This window comes from Miscanthus floridulus, chromosome 6 (assembly GCF_019320115.1).
Source record: "Miscanthus floridulus cultivar M001 chromosome 6, ASM1932011v1, whole genome shotgun sequence".
Lineage (NCBI taxonomy): Eukaryota > Viridiplantae > Streptophyta > Magnoliopsida > Poales > Poaceae > Miscanthus > Miscanthus floridulus.
The window spans coordinates 107,863,924-107,885,548 of NC_089585.1; the positions used below are offsets into that span (position 1 = coordinate 107,863,924).

General features: G+C 47.1%; 1 pseudogene; it reads right to left on the minus strand.

Annotated features, from left to right (window-relative positions):
- Positions 1-13: 13 nt before the first annotated feature.
- Positions 14-18,184, minus strand: LOC136456530 (uncharacterized; annotated as a pseudogene).
- Between the last annotated feature and the right edge of the window lie 3,441 nt (positions 18,185-21,625).

Below are 21,625 nucleotides of genomic sequence, written 5' to 3' on the forward strand. Positions count from 1 at the left end.
CAGGAACTCAGGATTGTCGCATCAAACCGCATTTGTCAAAATATGTGCAGAACGAGTCGATTATGCCACGCAAATTTTGAGTTCGGACGCACACATGGATCTGAAAGCAAATTGGGTCTGGTAGAGAATAATGGAAGGCAGAAGTTAATGGACTGCTGCAACTGCAACAAAAGGTCACGCAGGTTATACACGGATGATCTGATCAGTTCTATCTTGATTGTGTATCATCTGAAACTTGGGAAGTGCGTATCGCCCAGAAGGATCTCGGATGCAGGTTCTTGTTATCGGCTCTGAACAGCCAGCCTATATTGGACTGGCAGGCACTGCACAACGCGATCGTCCATGTGTATCTGCAACCAGAAAAAGAACTTAGCCAGTGTATCAGGCAACCATGGTAACTGTGTGATTTCGAGGAAAAAGTGGAGAAACGAAAAGAGAAGGAGCTGGTAAAATTATCATACTCTGGAAACCAGCTGTGAGTTTTGGAAGGGTCGCCGCGCAGTGCAAGGCCAGTGGCACTGTATACTGTGATAATCTCTTCACAGAACTGTGGGGCTTGCTGTGAGTCATCATCGGGCTGTCACTGGACGTCACCACCATGTCACTTCGTCTTGCAATACGGGTCTACAACAAGAAAATAACCTGTCACCTCTTGTATTAGTCAAAACTATGCATAAACTATTTGATCAGTTTTATAGCTGATATCCCCAGGACTACCCCAGATCCAAGAATCAGATGGGACGACAACCAAGCAAGAGTTTATGTGCTGATTCTCAAAAATTAACTCCCCAAAAGTCCACTCGACCAGTGAGTTGTAACCATCTCTATGGAAATAAGGGACTTGCTAAAGCTTTCTTTCAGGCGACGGTTATTGCATATATTTTATACTAAAATTGCAGCTTTAGTTTGTTGCAATTTATGTAGGCATAGTTTGCAATTTTTTATTCCGAGAATAAAAAACTGTTAGACAAAACCACAAACTCGATAAAATCTGATCTAAACTGGCACAAAGACAATTAACAATTTACAATTGGTTCTATAGTTAGACAAGGACAAAAAATTGATATGTTATGATACAAAGACATTTACAAATCACAGAAGTAACAATTTACTTGCACTAGGTTGTACAAGAGTGTTGCCTGAAATTATCTTAAAATTCATGCACCTCAAATATAGAAGTGTGGAAATAATAAGTCAGCTTCATTTTTTCTTTTTATTAGGTATTCGAAACACTGCACATATGCAAAACAAAAGGTTGAAATCCTGCAGAACCTAAATGACAACAAAATTTGAAATCCTGGATCCAGTTTCATTTTCATGTCACCACTATGGCACTATGCATGAATGCATTATGCATTACCACCACTGGTTCCAACTGCAGACTGGACAGAGATAAGGTCACAAGTCTTGGCTATGTGAACAGAATTGAAGAAATGGAGCATGATCAGAAACTTTGAGAAAGTAACTGTTACTGTTTAAAAGAAAGTAAACAATACCAGGCAATTTCTACATCGTATGATATTGAAGGCTTTGAGTAGCTGAATCTCCCGCTGTAGTCGATATGAGATTCCATCAATCTCAAGCAATTCTTGCCTTAGAGACTCTGAGATAGGAAGTTTGCTTCCAATGCAAAATGACAAATAATTTGGTTTCCTCACATGATCATCCATGCTTGGGTTTAAAATTACTTGTCTCCACAAATCTGCCATGAAGAAAATCCAAGGTCATACATACAACAACACTTAAATCACAACTGAACAGATTTATACTTTGACATAACAGGACTTATTTCTCTATAATATAAAGATATAAGCAGCTTTCCAGCATGTCCAAGAAAAAAATTACAGGAACAAATATTATACAGTTAACAATCAATGAATGCAGAGTAACATAAATTCAGTTTGCTACAATTCAAGAGAAATAAAAAGGAGCAGAGAAATAACTTGGTACCTGCAGCTCTCCTAGAAAGTGAATACGAATCATACATCTCATAAGCCCAGCGCGGCCAAAATGACAATGGGGCCTGTGATGCATTTTTTGTTGCGAAGTAGTGTTTCTGCTGTTTAGTATCTTTGTTTCTTGCTCTCTGAAAGGATTTGGAGGATATGAAACAAAGATTATCATCGTCTCCTGTGTTTGTATTCTTATCTGGCTGACCATACCCATCGATTTCTTTTACAGACTCATGGCTCTGGCAAGACTGTTCAGGTATAGAATTTTGGCCTTCATTTGAGGATTCATCCACAATACCACACCTTACCAAGCCACTGGACCGGGAACCTAAAAGGTATATTCTTTTATCTGTTACTGAGTAGTCACTTGAAGTGCTAGTGGGTGATAGAGAATCCCTATCCATATCAGAATCCACATGATCAAGTTGTGTAGAACATGACGCATGCAAACTGGTCACTGTCGATGAAGCACAATGCCTGAAACTGTTAGTTGCAGCTAACTGTCCAAAAGCATCTCTTGGAGTTCTTTGAGGTGTATCTTCTTCAATAATTTGGACTTCACCCCATGGCTGTCAACAAGAAAAATGCCATGAGAATATGCTCTCTTCCTTTTAGTTCAGAGAATTACATACTTTTTACTTAGGCCCTGTTTGGATCACAGCTGGATCATTATGATCTAGATTATACATAGGATTATTATAATCTGGATTAATAATCAGAGTGCTTGGATCCCTGGATTATTGTGGTGGATTATTCTTGGTTCAAGTGACAAATACTCATCATCACCAAAAAGCAGGTCCAAGGTGGATTATAGGATTATTGTAACCTGGTGTTTTGATCATCACCAAAAAGCAGGTCCAAGGTGGATTATAGGGTAAGGCTTGCCACTAACACCCTTCCCCAGACCCCGCACAGAGCGGGAGCTCTCTGCACTGGGTACGCCCCTTTTTTTTTTAATCCACCTGACCACCTTATAATCTAGCTTGTTTGGATCACAATTACAATATCTTAGCTGATTATTATAATCGCAGTGGATCCAAAGAGGCCCTTGATTATTAAGACTTACTACTCCGTCGACATCCAACCAATGGCGCATAAGACGAAACCGCTGCTGACCATGAGAGAAAATACATGATGAACTGTCATCCAAATGTTGAATTTTCTGTATCTATGAAGGCAACATAAACACACAAGTTAATTTAACTCTTGACAGTCTGACCAATGAGAAGGAAGGGCTACAGGTGAATATAGATAGTTTGGATGAAATAACAAATAAATAAAACTTGCACCAATATATAGCTCACAACTTATACAAAAAAAAAAAACTCGACCTGCGGGGGGTAAGACAGGGGGGGGGGGCGCTGGCCAAAAGAGCCAACATGTAAAAACTAAGTGAAACTCAACTCGTTAGGTTCCTTGTGATGACTGTCAGAATTAATTCATTGACTTGAACGGGTGCTCGCAATTTCTTATATGTATCCTAGGATCTAAGGCGCTATTTTTTCAGTGGTAACTGGTAAGTGACATGCCCGTTAACAGCAAGACGTCTAGGGTGATTTTGTAAATCTTGAGTACCGACTCAGTCTTTTTCATTGCGATAATTTTATTATCTAGTTGTGTTCTGTATGATTATATTATCTAGAAGACATTAATAGGTATATATGACAAGAATTTTATATAATCTCCCTCTTAATATAAATAAAAAATATTAAGTCATACTACTAACTTTTTTGTTGTGAAATATTAGGGGGGGCCATGGCCCCTGCCAGCCCCCCCTTGGCTCCGCCACTGCCTGGGTATTGCATTAAACTCACAACTTATACTAGTCAAGTTGATTTTAAAATTGCAAAATGTGTAAAAGGGTGTTAACCAAAAGAAGTCAGACTCAGAGACATGTTAGTGGCATGAAAATGGCACTTGTAGTGCACTAGTGTGCACTTGAATTCCAACTTCCAAGATGTTTTGTATCAACTGATCGATGCAAAACAACAGATAGTCCCAAGAAAGTCGGGATAGACTCATCAACTGATCAATGTACAAATCCAGAAATTTGGTTGCAGGGTCTATTTTCGAGAATAAGGAGACTATAATCAACCATAGCTTCTCAAAAGAAGAAAAGAAAAACACAATAATCAACTAAAGCTGCAGATACCATAAGGATGTTTTCCAGTAAGTAAATGTCTATGTCCTGTGTGAATTCATTATTTCTTTTTAATGGCTTGATATATGTCTTTTAGATGGCATTAAATGTTTTTACAGATTCCAAGTCTAGTCCAGTGGTGAAGCTGGAACCAAAATGGCAGTGGTGCACCAGGAGGATATGGTCAAAACAAGCCAACTGTGACCTAAATTTCATTTTACTGTAGGGCAGCACCCTAGCCCTATGTTCTGTCGCCCCTCGTCTAGGCTTTAGTTGTTACTAACTTATTATAGAAGACATCAAGGATATTTGCTCTTTTTGGTTCCTAGATAGAAAGATCATGCACATTAATATAGAAATAATTTATCATTTTATCATATGAGCAGATACTCAATCACTAGTACAAACAACTCAATGAGGAGGAAGACCACAAGTACACATGACATAACTAGTAACTAATAGCTTAGAAACCACACCTCTGCCATTGTCCCAACAGAAGCAATAGTATAATGTCCATCATTTGTGTGTCGATAAACATAAACCTGACATTGGACCATAGCCAATTAAAACAGACAATGTAACAATGCATCACGACAATGAGAAATGGCACTCACCACGCCTATCATGCATGGAGCATCAACATGATTAATAGCCTTGTCAATAGCTTCCACTAATCTAGGCTGAAACACTCGAAGATGTAGGGAAGCTTCAGGAAACAAAACAACTCCTGCAGAAGTTCCATTACAGAACATTTAATATAATCCCACACAGTCAATATTAGGTCTGTTCAGATTTCGGGAAGGACAACAGGATGGCCCACTTCAAAATGTATTGTCCTCATATTCAAATTAATTTAAGGTAAGCTTTGTCATACACTGCATGGTCCACAGGAAGCAGGAATGCTACCTTGAAGATAAAACATCGGCAGATTGAGGACTCTGTCTCCATCCAGGAAAGCAAATTTGCCTCGTGCACCATCAATCTTTGCCTCTAGCAAATAACCACACTGTTCATGCATTGAATCTAGGAATATAAAATACACAAATAAGATTAGCATGGAATATTTACCAAGGTAGGTGTGATCTTGCAAGGAAACAGTAGATGTATCGACCATAAGCTCCTCAGAAGTTTTAATCCCTCCATCTCCATGAGCATTTCTGCGATTAAAGAATGTGAAGAAAAAAGAATAAAACAAGAGTTCACACAAACATTGAGTAGCAACAAGCTCATACAAATTCACTTCTATCTATACCATTTAAATGAATGCAGGTACAGGTAGTGGGGAAATGTTTGGCAGACCATATACTATGTTCACTCATCCCATTGAACCAAGGGCCTTAAGATGTTATCTAGCGTATTAATAATTAGTAGCAAAACTTTGAATATAACCGAACTTGTGAGCACCATGTATACTACCTCATCACTCCTCTACCAACCTTTTTTTACAGTTTTAGGGTCATTCCCCCGTCTTCCAATATAGATCAAAAGACAAGACTCCACCAACCATAAGTTTGAGTACATCAGTAAAATTGTGGTTGCGAACTAAATGTTGGCTATGAGTGCGAAGTAACCACTAACCATCTCCGCTGTAAACTCTGCGCTTAAAACAAATTTTAGTTTAAGCTCCAGATTTTGCTGTTTGCTATTGTCATGTGGGGACGCACATATGCCAGGAATAGAAGGGCCTGGGATGCCAGGCGTGCAGCAGCGTGCCAGGGCGACGCGGCCGCCGCGGTCACCGCGGCAGGCACTAGCGCAGGGCTCGGTTTAGGAAGTGGCTAGAATAAAGGGAAGCCAATCAAGGGAATGGCTAGAATAAAGGAAAGCCAATCAAGGGGTCCTCTAATTTAGGAGTGATTTGTTAGAGTCTGTTAAGGCTATGGCCTATAAGAGTCCTTGTAATCCATCATTTGAGAGGAAGAAAGAACAATTACTTCTCCTTCTTCACCTCTTAACAGAACGGGCGTTGAGGGGTAAAACCTCGCCCCAACACGGATCACGGCTACGAACTACGTTGCCGGGGTGCGCCTACCCTACCCCTCGACGCCCTTGACAACCTAGTATCACGGTCTAGGCGATCTAGTTCATCTCGTGCCTCTTCACCAACACCAGCCGCCGCACCATCCTCAGCCGCCGCGCCGTTCCCTCGCGTCGACGCCATGGGCGACAACACCGTCAACCACGCCGCCAACGCTGCCTTGCAGGCGACATTGGACTCCCTGGTCGCGTCCATTCGGACCCTCCAGACGTCCGTGGAGGCCAACGCCCAGGCCATCCAACGCCTGGACGCCGCGCGTCCGCCGCCGGGTGGATCGTCACACTCCGCACACTCCGGGTCGGGGGAGCATCACCAGGACCAGCCGCCGCGTTTTCAAAAGCTCGACTTTCCGCGCTACGATGGCAAGTCGGATCCCCTGATCTTTATCAATCGTTGTGAATCTTATTTTCATCAACAGCGAATCATGGAGGAGAAAGTATGTAACACCCCAGGTGTTTGTCACCAGTTAAGCAATGGATTTGAGCTCAAACATGACATGTCGAGTGGTAATGAAGATGTCAAGATCAAATCTACATGATGGAGCTCCAACTTAAACTTGGGCCACGCACATTTGCTTACATATGGACCCTTGTTAAGATTATGCAAGAGTAATATTAAACATGCTTATTCCATGTACATTACATCCCCATACATCCATCTAGACCCGTGGAAAAGTTTCATGAAGTTTGGAATTAAAAAGTCACATGAAATGATAAGTCATATCTTTGCATGAATTGTTTTATCAAGTGGATGGAAACCTATGAAGTCAACCAAACCTTGAAACCATGCCCAAATGACTCTAGATGAACTCTACAACAAAAGTCGTGAAAGGTTCATGTTGGGCAAATGTCAAGAAAATGCATCAATCGGTCTAAAACTCAGATTTAAGCTTTATAGTGATGCTACTTTGACTTGGTTTGAACTGCAGCTTAGAGTGTTTGCATGGCAGTGGAACCTAAATAAAAGTTGGAGTCCATGTTATGTACAACAAACTTTATGTTTGGACCAAGAGCTAGATCAGCTTGTAAGCAAGTCAAACCGAGGCTCAAACTTTAAATCAGCAGCTGTTTTCAGCACTTGAAATTTGGCTAAGTCATGGATGACTGAATGCATGATTTTAGTTTTCGTGTACCCCACTTTGGAACCTTGTATCTCCCAAACGAGGCCTAATTAGACTTTGAAGCTTTAATAAAAGTTGGAGCTAGTATGTAGATCTACAACTTTTATTAATAGAATTTGGACTAACTCGTCGTGGTTTAAGAGCTACGGAGGCACGAAGTATGAGTTTCAGTTGTACATTTGAGGTGGTATTAGAAATTTGAAATTGCAGCTATAACAGTGCCAACCGGAACAGAGAGCTCATGCCGCGTGCCTCGCGCGCTCGCCTGCATGCTCGCCACCTCGCGTCCACGCAACGTAAGCCGATGTAGAAAGCCCGTGCGCTCGCCTCCCTCCTCTCCATTCTCCTCCTCCTTCTCGCTGTCTCCTCCTCGCTCCGCTCCACGCCGGGGCGCACATCCGCCATGGCCGAGCTAGAGCTCCGGCCGCCGCTGCCGTCCTGTCTCTGCTCTCCACCACAGCCACGGCCGCATACACCACCACCTGGGCCGGGCAAGCCTCCCCAGCCGCACCAGCAAGCCCCGGCTGGCCGCTGTCCCCTTCCCCAAGCACAGCCGCCGTGCTGTGCTCTGCGTCCGTTCTGAGACGAGGAAGGACTTCGCGCTCAAATTCGAGAAAAGGGAGGGTTCTTTCTGCGAAGTTATGACACATGTGAATAGTGCTCAGGAGGACCTCTTCGCTGACGTTTGATTTATATTTTCCGCAGGGACCCCGATGCAAGATTTCAATCCCTTTTCTCTGGTTTTTACAGATTTGAATGCTACACTTTGAAAATTCGTAGTAATTTGTAGAAAACTCGTAAAATAGTAAATGAGGACTTTTTGGAATCCTTGTGAAATTCTCTATGTACTAGATCTATAATATTACATGTTTAAGTTTAAATAGTTTGCTGTAAAAATAGATTTAGGCAGTTAGGTTCTTAATGCTAGTCATGTCTTGTCTTTTTGATAACTGCAGTTATTTTACTCAAATAAATGTGAAATTTTTATGGAGTGTTACTGATGTGATTAGTGATGTCTGGTAAAAATTTCAGTATTTTAGGCTTGATAGTTTAAGATCTATAAAAATAACAAATTACCTGTATTGCCTTACCCCTATTCTGAATAGGTCTGCAAGATTAAATTAATTGGCTTAGTTAAGTTATGAATCATGACTTTATGATAATACATGAGTTGTAGTACTTTTATTAAGCTTTTCAAAAACTAAATAGCATGATTTTTGGTTAAGTAGATCTTGAGTTATACTTGCTTAAATATCAGTGGTTGTTTCTGCCCAAACTCTGACAGGGTTACCTTGTTGGTATTGTGGGGCCTTCTTAATAGTCTAATTAGCTTTAGGTGTTTACAACAAAGTTGTTTAGAATTTGATAATCTTTCTAAAAAGTCTAGAAACACATTTATTGGACATGTATAACTCCATTTATAGCTGTTTAAAGTGGCATGTCAGTTTCTGTCTATGTTTTAGACAGAGATGCAATTATTGGATTAATTGACCCTTCTAACTATAGAATCATCTTAATATGAGAATAAGAAAGTTGTAGGTAACTTCCTAGGCTTTTCAAAAAGTTATGGTTCATGTTTGTTGGAGGTCTAGAACTCCAGTTGTGCTTCTCTGAAGTTCTTATCAGTTTTCTGTACCACTGCTGTTGGGTTGCAATTGCAGTTTTACTTGTGCAATTATATTCGTGGTGTAAATGATGTTTGCTATGGTTGTAGTGAATACAAAAGTTGTAGCAAATTTCATGATCTTGCTTGTGTTCAAATTGTAAGGTCATAGGCCAGATAGTGTAGGAGTTACATGACTTTTAAGTCTTCTGTCAGGTTTTGATTGTATTCTGAGCAGATCTGAAAGATGCTAGTGTTTGATCTAGTTAGGATTTGAATGAGCTTTTGGTGATAATAAAAAAGTTGTAGATAATTTATGTATCTAGCTTCTGTTAAAATTTGGTGGTATTTGGTCTTATGGTTTGTGAGCTATGCCTGTTTAAGGTTGGGTTACAGAATTGATTGCTCTCTGTCAATTGTGGACCAGTTTCTGTAAATGGGTATATTTGACTTAGTTAACTTGAGAATCATGCTAAGATGATTAAAAATGAATCGTAGACAATTTCATAAGATTTCCAAAATGTCTTCTTTCAAGTCATTTGGATTTGTGTAACTCCAATTATAGCTAAATCTTGTAGCTGTTGTTTGCATGTCCAGAAATTGGCAGATTCCAATTATAGTGTTTGCTTGTATATTGTTAAGTGTGACTTATGCCTTGAATGATGACTGAGTTAGAGCACCTGAGATCTTGGAAAACTTATGTCATGCTTGGTGTTGTCATCTTCTTTGCCATCTTAGCATGATAGATTGTGTGATGTTAAGTTAAGCATCGCAAAGTACTTAAGTGTGTTAGTGTAAACTATGCTTGTCTTGCTTGCTATTTTGTGATACGTCTCATGGTACTATTCTTCATATTTATGCACTTGCATATTGCATCTCATCTAGTTACGCTAGATGCACCATGTGAAGGATGAGATGCTGGAGCCAAACCCGAAGACAGCATTTGATTGATCTATCCCGAATATGGAAGGACTAAGCAAGTGCTAGGACCTGAGATGTCACCAGGACGGTGCAAGCTAACTAACACTAACTCAGTGTGGGATCCCAGGCAAGCCCCGGAGCATATTAAGCCTCCTAATTTCCGAAATGCAGTTAAAGTATTATTGTTACATATATATATTGTTGCATTAAGTTTAGGTGTTGGATGCAAACACTTGCTGCATTGGTTATCCAATCCTTGTCTAGATATTGATACCCTGAATCCTATGTAGCTCAGGTTCGTGTAGTGCTTAGCCCTGCTTAAACGCGGTAGAAGTCAGGTGATTTCCTGTCACCTGTAAGATATAGGGATATACATATGGCATGGTTGGCTATATTTGCTATCGTGGAAAAGAACCTGTCTTAATTTGAAATGAAGACCGGGCGGAGGCTTGCCGGTTTGCAGTGACTCCGTCTGTGTCGCTTAAGGACTGAATCTTGGAGCCTTTCCTGTTCATGTTGAACGCATGCCTCTCTCTTAGTTGGTCGGGTCTAGAGACCGACCACGAAGCCGAGTAGCTCAACTCAGACCGGGAGTTGATAAGTATAAAGTACGTCTCGGAAGGGAGCCGTAGGCGTGAGTCCAAGGGCAGGTGATTTAAAAGTCCTGATCATCCTGGCAGAAGGGTAATCCCTGAGAGCGTTGGCGCTGATCGAACCCGCGAATTTGGTTCCTGAGTTGTACCAAAGGTGACCCACGGCTACCCTTGCAAAGTATGCCAGGATGAGAGTTAGGAATACCCCCTCAGCTGAGTTGTAATTCGATTTGAGTCGCCGTCTCTCCCGGTTAGTGAGAATTTGACGGGCTTATCTCCAAAATAGATACACTAAATAACATAATGGTTCAGAAATGATGATATGATGATGACAGCCTTATTATACCTGCTATGGTTAATATTGTTTGCTCCTAATAAGTGAGTGCTCTAGTACAGGTGCAAATCTAGTGGACATGTAAATGATGATAAACTTGATGCGAAGTTTAAATAGGTTACTATATTCATAAGCTCTTTTATGCAACTGTGTCAAGCTAGCCCACCTCATAAGCCTTGCATGACCCTTGGTGTCCTTTATTTCTGGTTTTGACGGATAAGTCTAGCTGAGTACCTTCTCGTACTCAGGGTTTATCCCACCATGTTGCAGGTGAAGTTCTCGGCCTGTGAAGATGGTGGCTAACCGCCGGTGGCTCGGTGATTCTATAGTTACTTCACATCTATATGCTTTTGTCGGATGATGTCACTTATGCTAGCAATATATTTGGAACTTATATTAATGTCATCATTTAAAAGCTATGTTGTTTTCACTAAGCGGTTTTGAAACCCAAACTCATACTTTTATTTGTGAACCTATTTGTAATATTATTTCCGCTGCAACCCTGTGTATGTGATGTGTATTTGCTTAATCACGCGATCTTAGTTGTGATGTTGACTTACCGAGGTCTTTCGGGACACTCGGCGGACTACCGGGTTTATATAAGTGAAAGTATGCGCGTGTCAACGTGTTAGCGGGGACAACCGTACTTGATCTTGTACAAATTGGGCGGTTCTGTTACAAAGTATGGATGGCGTCGTACAAACCTTGAGGACAGCGCTCAGCTGTGGTACTACCAAGTCCAGCAGGACGAGGGTACTCCTTCCTGGCGCCAGTTCACGGAGCTCCTCCACCTGCGCTTTGGGCCTCCCCTCCGATCCAACCCCCTCGGCGAGTTGGTGGCTTGCCACCGAACCGGTACCATGGCGGATTACCAGGACAGGTTCTAGGCCGTGCTTCCTCGCGCGGGCCGCTTGGACGAGGCACAGCGCGTCCAGCTGTTCACCGCCGGCCTCCTTCCACCACTCAGCCATGATGTGGAGATCCACAATCCCCAGTCACTGGTGGCGGCCATGAGCCTCGCCCGCAAGATCAACTTGCAGAACAGCTACGTCGCGCCCGCCGCACGCGTCCCCCCGCGTGATCGGCCGCTCCTGCCGGCGCCCGCACCGTGACTCGCCCTACCGGTGCCCCCGGCGGACAAGGCGGACAAGGCCGCAACGGCCACGATCACCATGGAGGGCCGGCTGGTTCAGCGGCTGACTCAGGCAGAACAGGAAGAGCGTCGTCGCCTTGGTCTTTGCTACAACTGCGATGAAAAGTTCGGTCGCGGGCACAATCGGGTCTGCAAACGACTGTTCCTCCTCGACAACGTCATCGAAGACGACACCGACGACGGGGCCGCTGCTGATGAAGACGCCACCATGGAGGAGACCCCGCACTTCTCCCTCAACGCGATCGCTGGGGTGTCCTTCAGCGACACCATGCAGATCCAGGTGGCCGTGGGCGCCGCCGTCTTTACCGCGCTCCTCGACTCGGGATCCACGCACAACTTCATAGCTGAGGATGCGACCCTACGTACCGGGCTGCCTCTGCAGCGCCGCCCACGCCTCACGGCGACCGTGGCGAATGGCGAGCGCGTCTCCTGCCCTAGTGTCATTTGGCAGGCACCGCTCACCATCAACAACGACACGTTCCGCGTCGATCTCTTCGTGATGCCACTCGCCGGGTACGACTTGGTCCTCGGCACGCAGTGGCTGGCGACCTTGGGGCCGGTGCTCTGGGACTTCAGCACGCGGAAGATGTCTTTCCAGCGTCAGGGGCGAGCCGTGTGCTGGACGGGCGTGGCGGCAACCAGCGCGCCAGGCGTCCGCACCACGATAGCCAGCGAGTCCCACCTAGACGAACTGCTGGCATCCTTCGGGGACGTCTTCGCTAAGCCCCAGGGGCTTCCGCCTCCGCGTGAACGCGACCACAGCATCGTCCTCAAGCCGGGCGCGCAGCCGGTGGCGGTCCGGCCGTACCGGTACCTTGCGTCCCACAAGGACGAATTGGAACGGCAATGCGCCGCCATGTTGGAGCAGGGCATCATCCGCAGCAGCGCGTCGGCGTTTTCTTCGCCGGTCCTCCTCGTCAGGAAGGCGGAGGGATCCTGGCGCTTCTGCGTCGACTACCGCGCCCTGAACGCCCTCACCGTCAAGGACGCGTTCCCCATTCCCGTAGTGGACGAACTGCTCGACGAACTCCACGGCGCCCGATTCTTCTCCAAGCTGGACCTTCGCTCCGGGTACCACCAAGTTCGCATGCGGCCGGGTGATGTCCACAAGACGGCGTTCCGTACACACGAGGGCCTCTATGAGTTCTTGGTGATGTCGTTCGGGCTGTGCAACGCCCCAGCGACATTCCAGGTGCTCATGAATGACGTCCTACGCCCCTTCCTCCGTCGGTTTGTCCTTGTCTTCGTTGACGACATTTTGATATACAGCAAGACATGGGCCAACCACCTTCGCTACCTCCACGCCGTCCTCTCCACGCTGCGCTAGCACCACCTCTTCGTCAAGCGGACGAAGTGCGCCTTCGGCGTCGCCTCCGTTTCGTATCTCGGTCACATCATCTCCGAGGCGGGCGTCGCCATGGATCCAGCCAAGGTGCAGGCCATCCATGACTGGCCGGTGCCCCGTTCGGTGCGGGCAGTTCGCGGTTTCCTTGGCTTGGTCGAGTACTACCGCAAATTCGTCCACAATTTCGGCTCCGTCGCCGCGCCGCTGACCGCCCTCCTCAAGAAGGAAGGGTTCTCCTGGACCGACGCAGCCGCCGCGGCCTTGGACACGCTTAAGGCGGCGGTCACCTCGGCCCCGATCCTAGCGATGCCAGACTTCACCAAGGACTTCGTCGTGGAATGCGACGCTTCTTCGCACAGGTTTGGCGCAGTGCTCATCCAGGACGCACACCCAATTGCGTTCTTCAGCCGTCCCGTCGCGCCACGCCATCGCTCCCTCGCCGCCTATGAGCGGGAGCTCATCGGCCTCGTCCACGCCATACAACATTGGCGACCGTACCTCTGGGGCCGCCGATTCCTCGTCAAGACGGATCATTACAGCCTCAAGTACCTGTTGGATCAGCGTCTCGCCACGATTCCCCAGCACCACTAGGTGGGGAAGCTGTTGGGCTTCGACTTCTTCGTCGAGTACAAACCGGGTGCGGCGAACGTGGTGGCGGACGCCTTGTCTCGCCGCGACACGGACGAGGGGGTCATTTTCGCCATCTCCGCCCCGCATTTCGACTTCGTCACGCGCTTCCGTCAAGCGCAGGACACCGAACCTGCCCTCGTCGCCATACGGGACGAGCTCCGTGCAGGCTCCCGCGACGCACCATGGACGCTCGTCGATGGCATGGTCCAGTTCGGTGGCCGCCTCTACATTCCCCCGGCGTCACCGCTCGTCCAGGAGATCATGGTGGCCGTGCACGAGGACGGGCATGAAGGGGTCCAGCACACACTACATTGCCTCCGCCGCGACTTTCATTTTCCTAACATGCGACAGCTGGTGCAGGACCTCGTGCGCTCGTGCGTGACATGTCAGAGGTACAAATCAGAGCACCTCCACCCGGCAGGACTGCTCCTTCCCCTGCCAGTACCCCAAGGTGTCTGGATGGACATCGCGCTCGACTTCGTGGAGGCATTGCCGCGCGTCCGTGGCAAGTCCGTCATCTTGACGGTGGTGGACACGTTCAGCAAGTACTGCCACTTCATTCCCCTGGCGCACCCGTACTCCGCCGAGTCCGTCGCGCAAACCTTCTTCACCGACATCGTGCGGCTTCACGGCGTTCCCCAGTCCATGGTGTCTGACCGCAATCCGGTCTTCACCTCGACGTTCTGGCGAGAGCTCATGCGCCTGATGGGCGCCAAGCTCCACATGACATCGGCTTTCCACCCTTAGTCCCATGGCCAGTCAGAAGCTGCCAACCGCGTCATCGTCATGTACCTGCGCTGCCTCACCGGCGATCGCCCTCGACATTGGCTGCGCTGGTTGCCATGGGCGGAGTACGTCTACAACACCGCCTACCAGTCCTCGCTGCGGGACACGCCGTTCCGCGTCGTCTACGGGCGTGATCCTCCGGCCATCCAGTCTTATGAGCCGGGGGACACACGGGTGGCCGCCGTCGCCAGGAACATGGAGGAGCGTGACGAGTTCCTGGCAGACATCCGTTATCGCCTGGAGCAGGCACAGACGGTCCAGAAGAAGCACTACGACAAGCTCCACCGTCATGTCGCGTATCAGGTGGGCGATTGGGCCCTCCTTCGTCTTCGTCAGCGAGCAACATCATCCATTCCCCAGGCCGTCACTGGCAAGCTCAAGCCGTGCTACTTCGGGCCCTACCACGTCGTCGAACTCATCAATGACGTCGCTGTCCGCTTGGCCCTTCCGCCTCGCGCTCGGCTGCACGATGTGTTCCACATCGGTCTCCTCAAGAAGTTCCGCGGGCCGCCACCGGATGCTCCACCACCACTGCCCCCCATCACCATGGTGCGCCGGTTCCAGAGCCGGAGCGGGCCGTGCGGGCACGATTGGCGCGCGACGTGCGCTAGGTCCTTGTCCAGTGGAAGGGCGAGTCGGCTGCATCGGCTACATGGGAAGACGTCGGGGCCTTCACCGCCAAGTATCCGGACTTCCAGCTCGAGGACGAGCTGCTCCTCGACAGGGGAGAGATGTCATGTGGGGACGCACATATGCCAGGAATAGAAGAGCTCGGGATGCCAGGCGTGCAGCAGCGCGTGGCACCAGCGCAGGGCTCGGTTTAGGAAGTGGCTAGAATAAAGGGAAGCCAATCAAGGGAATGGCTAGAATAAAGGAAAGCCAATCAAGGGGTCCTCTAATTTAGGAGTGATTTGTTAGAGTCTGTTAAGGCTATGGCCTATAAGAGTCCTTGTAATCCATCATTTGAGAGGAAGAAAGAACAATTACTTCTTCTTCACCTCTTAACAGAACGGGCGCTGAGGGGTAACACCTCGCCCCAACACGGATCACGGCTACGAACTACGTAGCCGGGGTGCGCCTACCCTACCCCTCGATGCCCTTGACAGCTATGAGCTTAAGTTTGCAAAAATTCCCCAATCCTAATCTTTAAGGGAATTTGAGAGATGGATTGAGCTCAAGGGAGAGCTTAGCAGAATATCTTTAGATGAGGAGGGCTCTGACATGGTTAGTTGGGGCTTGGAGAAAAAAGGCCACTTCTCTACAAAATCCCTCTACGGATTCATATCAAATGGTGGGGTTACTAGCAGAATAGCTCGTCATCTGTGGAAATGTAGAATTCCCTTAAAGATCTAGTTTTTTTCTCTGGCAGGTTTTAAACTGCAATGTGCTCAAAGCCTCAGCAAGAGAGGTTGGAAAGGTTGTGAGAAGTGCTGCCTGTGTGGGATTATGGAATCTGTGAATCATATCTTTTTTTTTATTGCATTATAGCTAGAATGGTTTGGGGCTTCCTAAGAGAGATCTTTAAATGGCAAAATTGCCCAACGTCCGTGAAGAACTTATCTGAAACATGGTTACAGGGCAAGGGGCCCCTACCCATCCGATTAACCCTTTTCATCTTTGCAGGTTTTGCTTGGGCTATTTGGAATAATAGGAACAAGATGGTTATTGAAAACAAGTTTCCAGAGGCCCCGTCTGACATCATCTATGTTGCATTATCATTCCTGCAGAAGTGGAGTGTACTCCTCAAGGAGGATGATCGCTAACGCATTCTGCAAGTGAAGGACCAAATCCTGCGCTGGATGAAGAATTTCAGGCCTAGTGTGTTGATGTCTACTGATATCTGTGAAATCTAGATCATGTACTAGGCTGTCGTGTGTTCTTTGGCTTTCCTGAGAAACTGGCTTCCCCAGTATTGTATCCGACTATGCTTTATTAAAAGCTGAGGTAAAACTCTCGTGTAAAAAAAAGGGGAAAATTGGATCCATACCATCAAAAGAACCAATCTTTAGGTATCTACCATCAAAAGAACCAACTTGAGATATATACCATCAAAAGATCACAATTCTATAGCTATCTACCATTCTGTCTGCTTCCGTCACCTTCAACGTTGGGACAAGGCCGCCGCCGGCAACAGCCTGCTGTGCTTCCTCGTAGTCCTAGATGCGCTCTCTGCAGCAGTTCCGACGGCGGCGGCGGCGGCACGAGCACCAGCACCGGCTCCGGCGGCTCTGGCTTCCGCTTTCAGCGCCGCCTGCAGCGGGGCGAGAGCGGCCCCGACGGGCATGTCGCGGCTGGCCAAGAAGCACTTGATGTCAATGCACCCCATATGCTTGAGCTTCTCGATCCCGGTGTCGGTGAGCTCCACTCGGCGGACGTCCTCCCTCCTCGGCTTGCCCCACTTCACCTGGCAATTCCACTTCCAATCCGATGGGCGCTCAAGGAAAAAGAACTTGGATCTCCACCCGCTGCTGCTGCGCAGAGCGCCGGTGAAGAGGCGGCGGCTACCGTCGTGGTAGGGCTGGAAATGGTGCCACCCCGTCGGCTTGCCCTCGTGCCTGTGAGCGCAGATGGTGAAGAAGTACCGGAACACGGGACAACCAGCGGCTACTGACGCCGGCGTTGTCGTTCGCAGCGCATGGACGAAGACGGCAGGTTAGCCTCCAGGCGTTGGGGCGGGTGAGCTGGGACGGCGCGACTTTTCTGCGGTTTGGGTAGCGCCGGAGCAACCCTCGCGTTAGGAAATCGCTTGGAGGAGAGAGGGAAGCGCAGGCTGGCCTCGAGCGCGGCGGAGCAATCACGCACCAGCATCTTGCTGGAGCCCGGGCGGCGGCGGACGTGCCGGGCTCTCCACCCCAATTGATGGGCGACGGACCGGCGAGAGCTCGCTGGGCACCCGTGCTTGCGGCACAGGAGCGATGAGAGAGTCTTGGGTGGTCACAGTCGACGTGAATCTCCGACGCCGCCGGCCACGACATGCTGTGGCCAGCAGCATGGCTGTCGCTGAAGAAGAGCGATAGTGACATCGTCGAGCTCGGCTGCCACCTCGCCGAGGGTGACGAGGTGCTGGGGCGCAGATTTAACGTGAACTTCACAGATTTAACGTGAACTTCACAGAAGTGGTAGATAGCTATAGAATTGTGATCTTTTGATGGTACATATCTCAAGTTGGTTCTTTTGATGGTAGATATCTAAAGATTGGTTCTTTTGATGGTATGGATCCAATTTTCCCAAAAAAAGAGCTTAAGTTTGCAAAAATCCCCCAATCCTAATCTCCACCGCCTCCGAATTCAGTCTGTAATGTATTTTCACAATAACTAACATCGTCAGTCACACCACTCTATCCCCGTGAAACTCCGCTCTCGCAAGGGATTGTAAGAAAGGGGGCAAGGGGGGCGCTCGGACCTGAGGAAGGTGTCGACGTCGGAGGAGGAGGATGAACCGTCGTCGTCGACCTCCTCTACCTGGAGCTCCTCCATGTCCAGCTCTAGGATCTGCTCCATCTGCCTCCGCTCCCTCTCCAGGATCCGGTCCCGCTCCGCCATTTCCCCGCGGCCGCGGGACGCACCGCTCGAGTCGCGGGTTGTGGAGGTGGCGGCGGAGTTCAAAACACTTTCCTCCACGCGTGGGTGATTTTTCTTTTTCGCAACAAAAATGTTTATTTGTTTAACAAAACCAGTAATTTTCACCAACCTCTGACAAGGGTATTATTTAAAACCCATCTTATCTTATCTTATACTCTTATAAAGCAAAATCCTTCTAGATATTTATCTAGACATATAAGTTGTCCAACTAGACAATGTACTATCTCATAAAATTAAACTCCACTAAGCAAAACCTTACTAGCTATTTATCTCAACATGCAGGCTATCCAACTAGGTAATGTACTATCATATACAATTAAAATCCACTAACACATGCAACTGCAATGTCCATGTTAGCAAGACAAATAAGCATTTTGTTATCCACAATTCCCGCGACAATGTGTGGGGTATGCTTGATAGCGACATTACAATTTAAGGTTCTTTGGAATTTCACAGAAATTGATTAGGAATTTTGTAGGAATCAATTTATTTTCACGGAAAAAACTTAGAGACTAAAAAAAGTCTCATAATCCAAAGGAGCCTTAAAAATAAATAAATAGTTGACGACTAACCTTATTGTCAACTAAACATATTCCTGAATCTTGGCCCACACCCACACGACGAATCTTGGCCTACACCCACACGATGAACACATTATGTTAGATTAGGTCCGTGTCACTATGGTGACAAACAAGGACACGGATGTGCCACATACATCTTACGAAACAGCCCAATCCATACTCAAAAGACCAAGATCTGGCTCAACAAAGAATGAGGCTAGCGCCCCGTTCACTTGAACTCCTTATCAATCATGATGTATTATGGTTTTCTCTCACAATAAAACGGTATCAGCCGACAGAAACAATTAGCCGAAAAGGACCTAGGTCTCCCAATTCTCCAATCTCCCACCTAGTAAAACTGGGTTAGGGGCTAAGGGCTAGGGCCCAGTCGCCCAGACCAGGCAGCCTCAGGTTATAGGTGCATTTCTGACTAATGGAGCGCCATTGGGTAAGGTCCCCATGGGCAAGGGCACCAGAATATTTTTAAATTTTATTAATGTTTTATTTTTTATATTAAAAATAGCCCCATTTATTTCTATTTTTGTTTTTTTTGTCGCGCCAACGTGCTTGGCACGATAAAATGACATTATCGTGCCACATGTGTTGGCGTATCAAGTTGTGCCACGTTGGATGGCGATTTCCACATGGAAACCTTATCATGCTACTTCTGTTGGCGCAACAGTACTGTTTTATCGCGTCAGTGGGATAGGCGTGACAAGACTCAACATTTTTCATATGACGTCGGATGAAGACGGTTATAGGGCTCGATGAGATATACAACATTCTAATTTTAAAACTTTTTTCATTTGAGGTCCCTAAGATGTTTTAAAAATGATATAAATCTTCGGCAACATAATAATTGCGTACAAATGCTTGTCACCTTAGAAAAACAATATCTTTCTTGTATGATGTAAAATGAAAATACTTTATATATAAAAGTTATAGCACTCGATAAGATCAACAACTTTCTAGTTTTGAGTTTTTTATTTAAGATCGCTAAGATGCTCCAAAAAATAATATAAACTTTTAGTCGTGTGCATGTGTTTGTCGTCTTAGAAAAATAATACCTTTCTTGTATGACGTCAAATGAAGATACTTTATATATGAAAGTTATAGTTCCCAATAAGATTTACAACCTTTTAGTTTTGAGTTTTTATATTTGAGATTGTTAAGATCCTAAAAGATAGTATATGTGTCGGAGCAGAAAGTGACCAACAAGTAAATATTTATAGTTTTGCCGTACGTTGTGATCGGAGGTGGCCTAGCACTCAATGACACAAGGTTTATACTGGTTCAGGCAACGTGCCCTACGTCCAATTTGAGACGGTTGGTGACTTTATTCCTGAGCCCATGTGCTCGAAGTTTGCAGTGGGGTTACAAATGAGAAGGAGAAAGATGAGAGTATAAGAGGTCCGGACAGACCCGGTCGGAAGGGCCGAGAGCGACAGGAGCTCCGCTATGAGCTAAGTGTTCAAGCGTGTACTTGAGATTCGAACCTGGCAGTTCTGTGGTTGTGAACTAGTGAACTTGATCGATCGAATGAATCTGAAATGACTTGAATGTTGGAAGAGAGCACATCCCCTTTTATAGATGAAGAGGATAGCCTTACAAGTGAGGGAGAGAGAGTATGTATGCTTTTGAGCCTTGCTGCCCACGGCAACGGGTACAGGACGATGGTAGGCGCCCACAATACTGTTGAATGTCAGATACACGTGGGAGATGGTGTTGTCTTCTTCGGGCATGGTAGACGTCGGTGTCTGTCATACTGTTGATGCCCAGAGGCATGTGAGGGGTTTCACCATGTTCACTCGGTACGGTAAATGTCGGCGCCCACAACACTATCAATGCCTAGAGGCATGTGGGGAGCCTTACCGTATGGGAGTTAATGGCACCCACAATACTGTAGGAAAAATGTTGGCGCCTACAATACTATTTGTGTTAGGGAGGTTGCAGAGTACTATTTCTGTAGGTGTACAGGGTACGATCCCTGGTATCATGGTTTGACTTGTGTGCCTTGCTTTACTTTCCCCGTTCGTTCCCTGGTCCCTTTCGAGCGGGCGTCCCCGGTCGGTTGGTCCCAGTCGGTTCTGATCGCGCCAGTCGAAGATGAGCAGTGAGCAGGGTTTTTACGTACCCCGGTCGGAGACATGGGGTCGGAAGTAGTGTTTTGGCTAGGCCTTTTGGCCAGAGAGGCCGTTCGGAGGTGGGTTGGAGACCGAAGGGAGCCCTCCGGTCAGAGAGGCGGGTCGGAGTCAGAAAACGGGCGTCGCTCCTCCTCGGCCAGACCTTTCGGTCGGTGATTGGATCGCCCTTCTAGCCTGTTTGTTTAGATACTTGGGCCGGCCCATGAGTTGCGTGTTGTCTACTTGGGCCGAGTCTTTATCGAAAAGCCGGTCCGTGAAGGACCCTAGGTTTATGAACCCAACTGGAGCCCCCGAGCAATTCGGGTAGAATCGTTTGGGGATTTTTTTTGTCTTTGACAGTGGGTGCGCGTGAGCGCACCTGCGGGTGTAGCCCCTGAGCCCCTAGGCGATTCGGGCAGAATCGTCTGGGGGGTTTTCGTGTTGCCAGCGGGGGAGGTTTTTGTTTTGTCAGCGGGTGCGCGCGAGCACACCCATGGGTGTAGCCCCCGACCCCCTGGGCGATTTGGATAGAATCATTTGAGGGTGTGTCAACACAGAATTTTTGCCCCGTGCCGAGGACACACGTAGCAAGCCGAAAGGGTCCGCTCGATGGAGTAGATCCGCCTAGCTTCAGCGCAGGGGTGATCGATCCTGTGCTATCCTCCCAAGACGCGCCAGTCAATTTGACCCTACAATTGACAAGGAGAGAAAGTTCATCAGTAATTAAGGATGGAACTTGTCGGTGT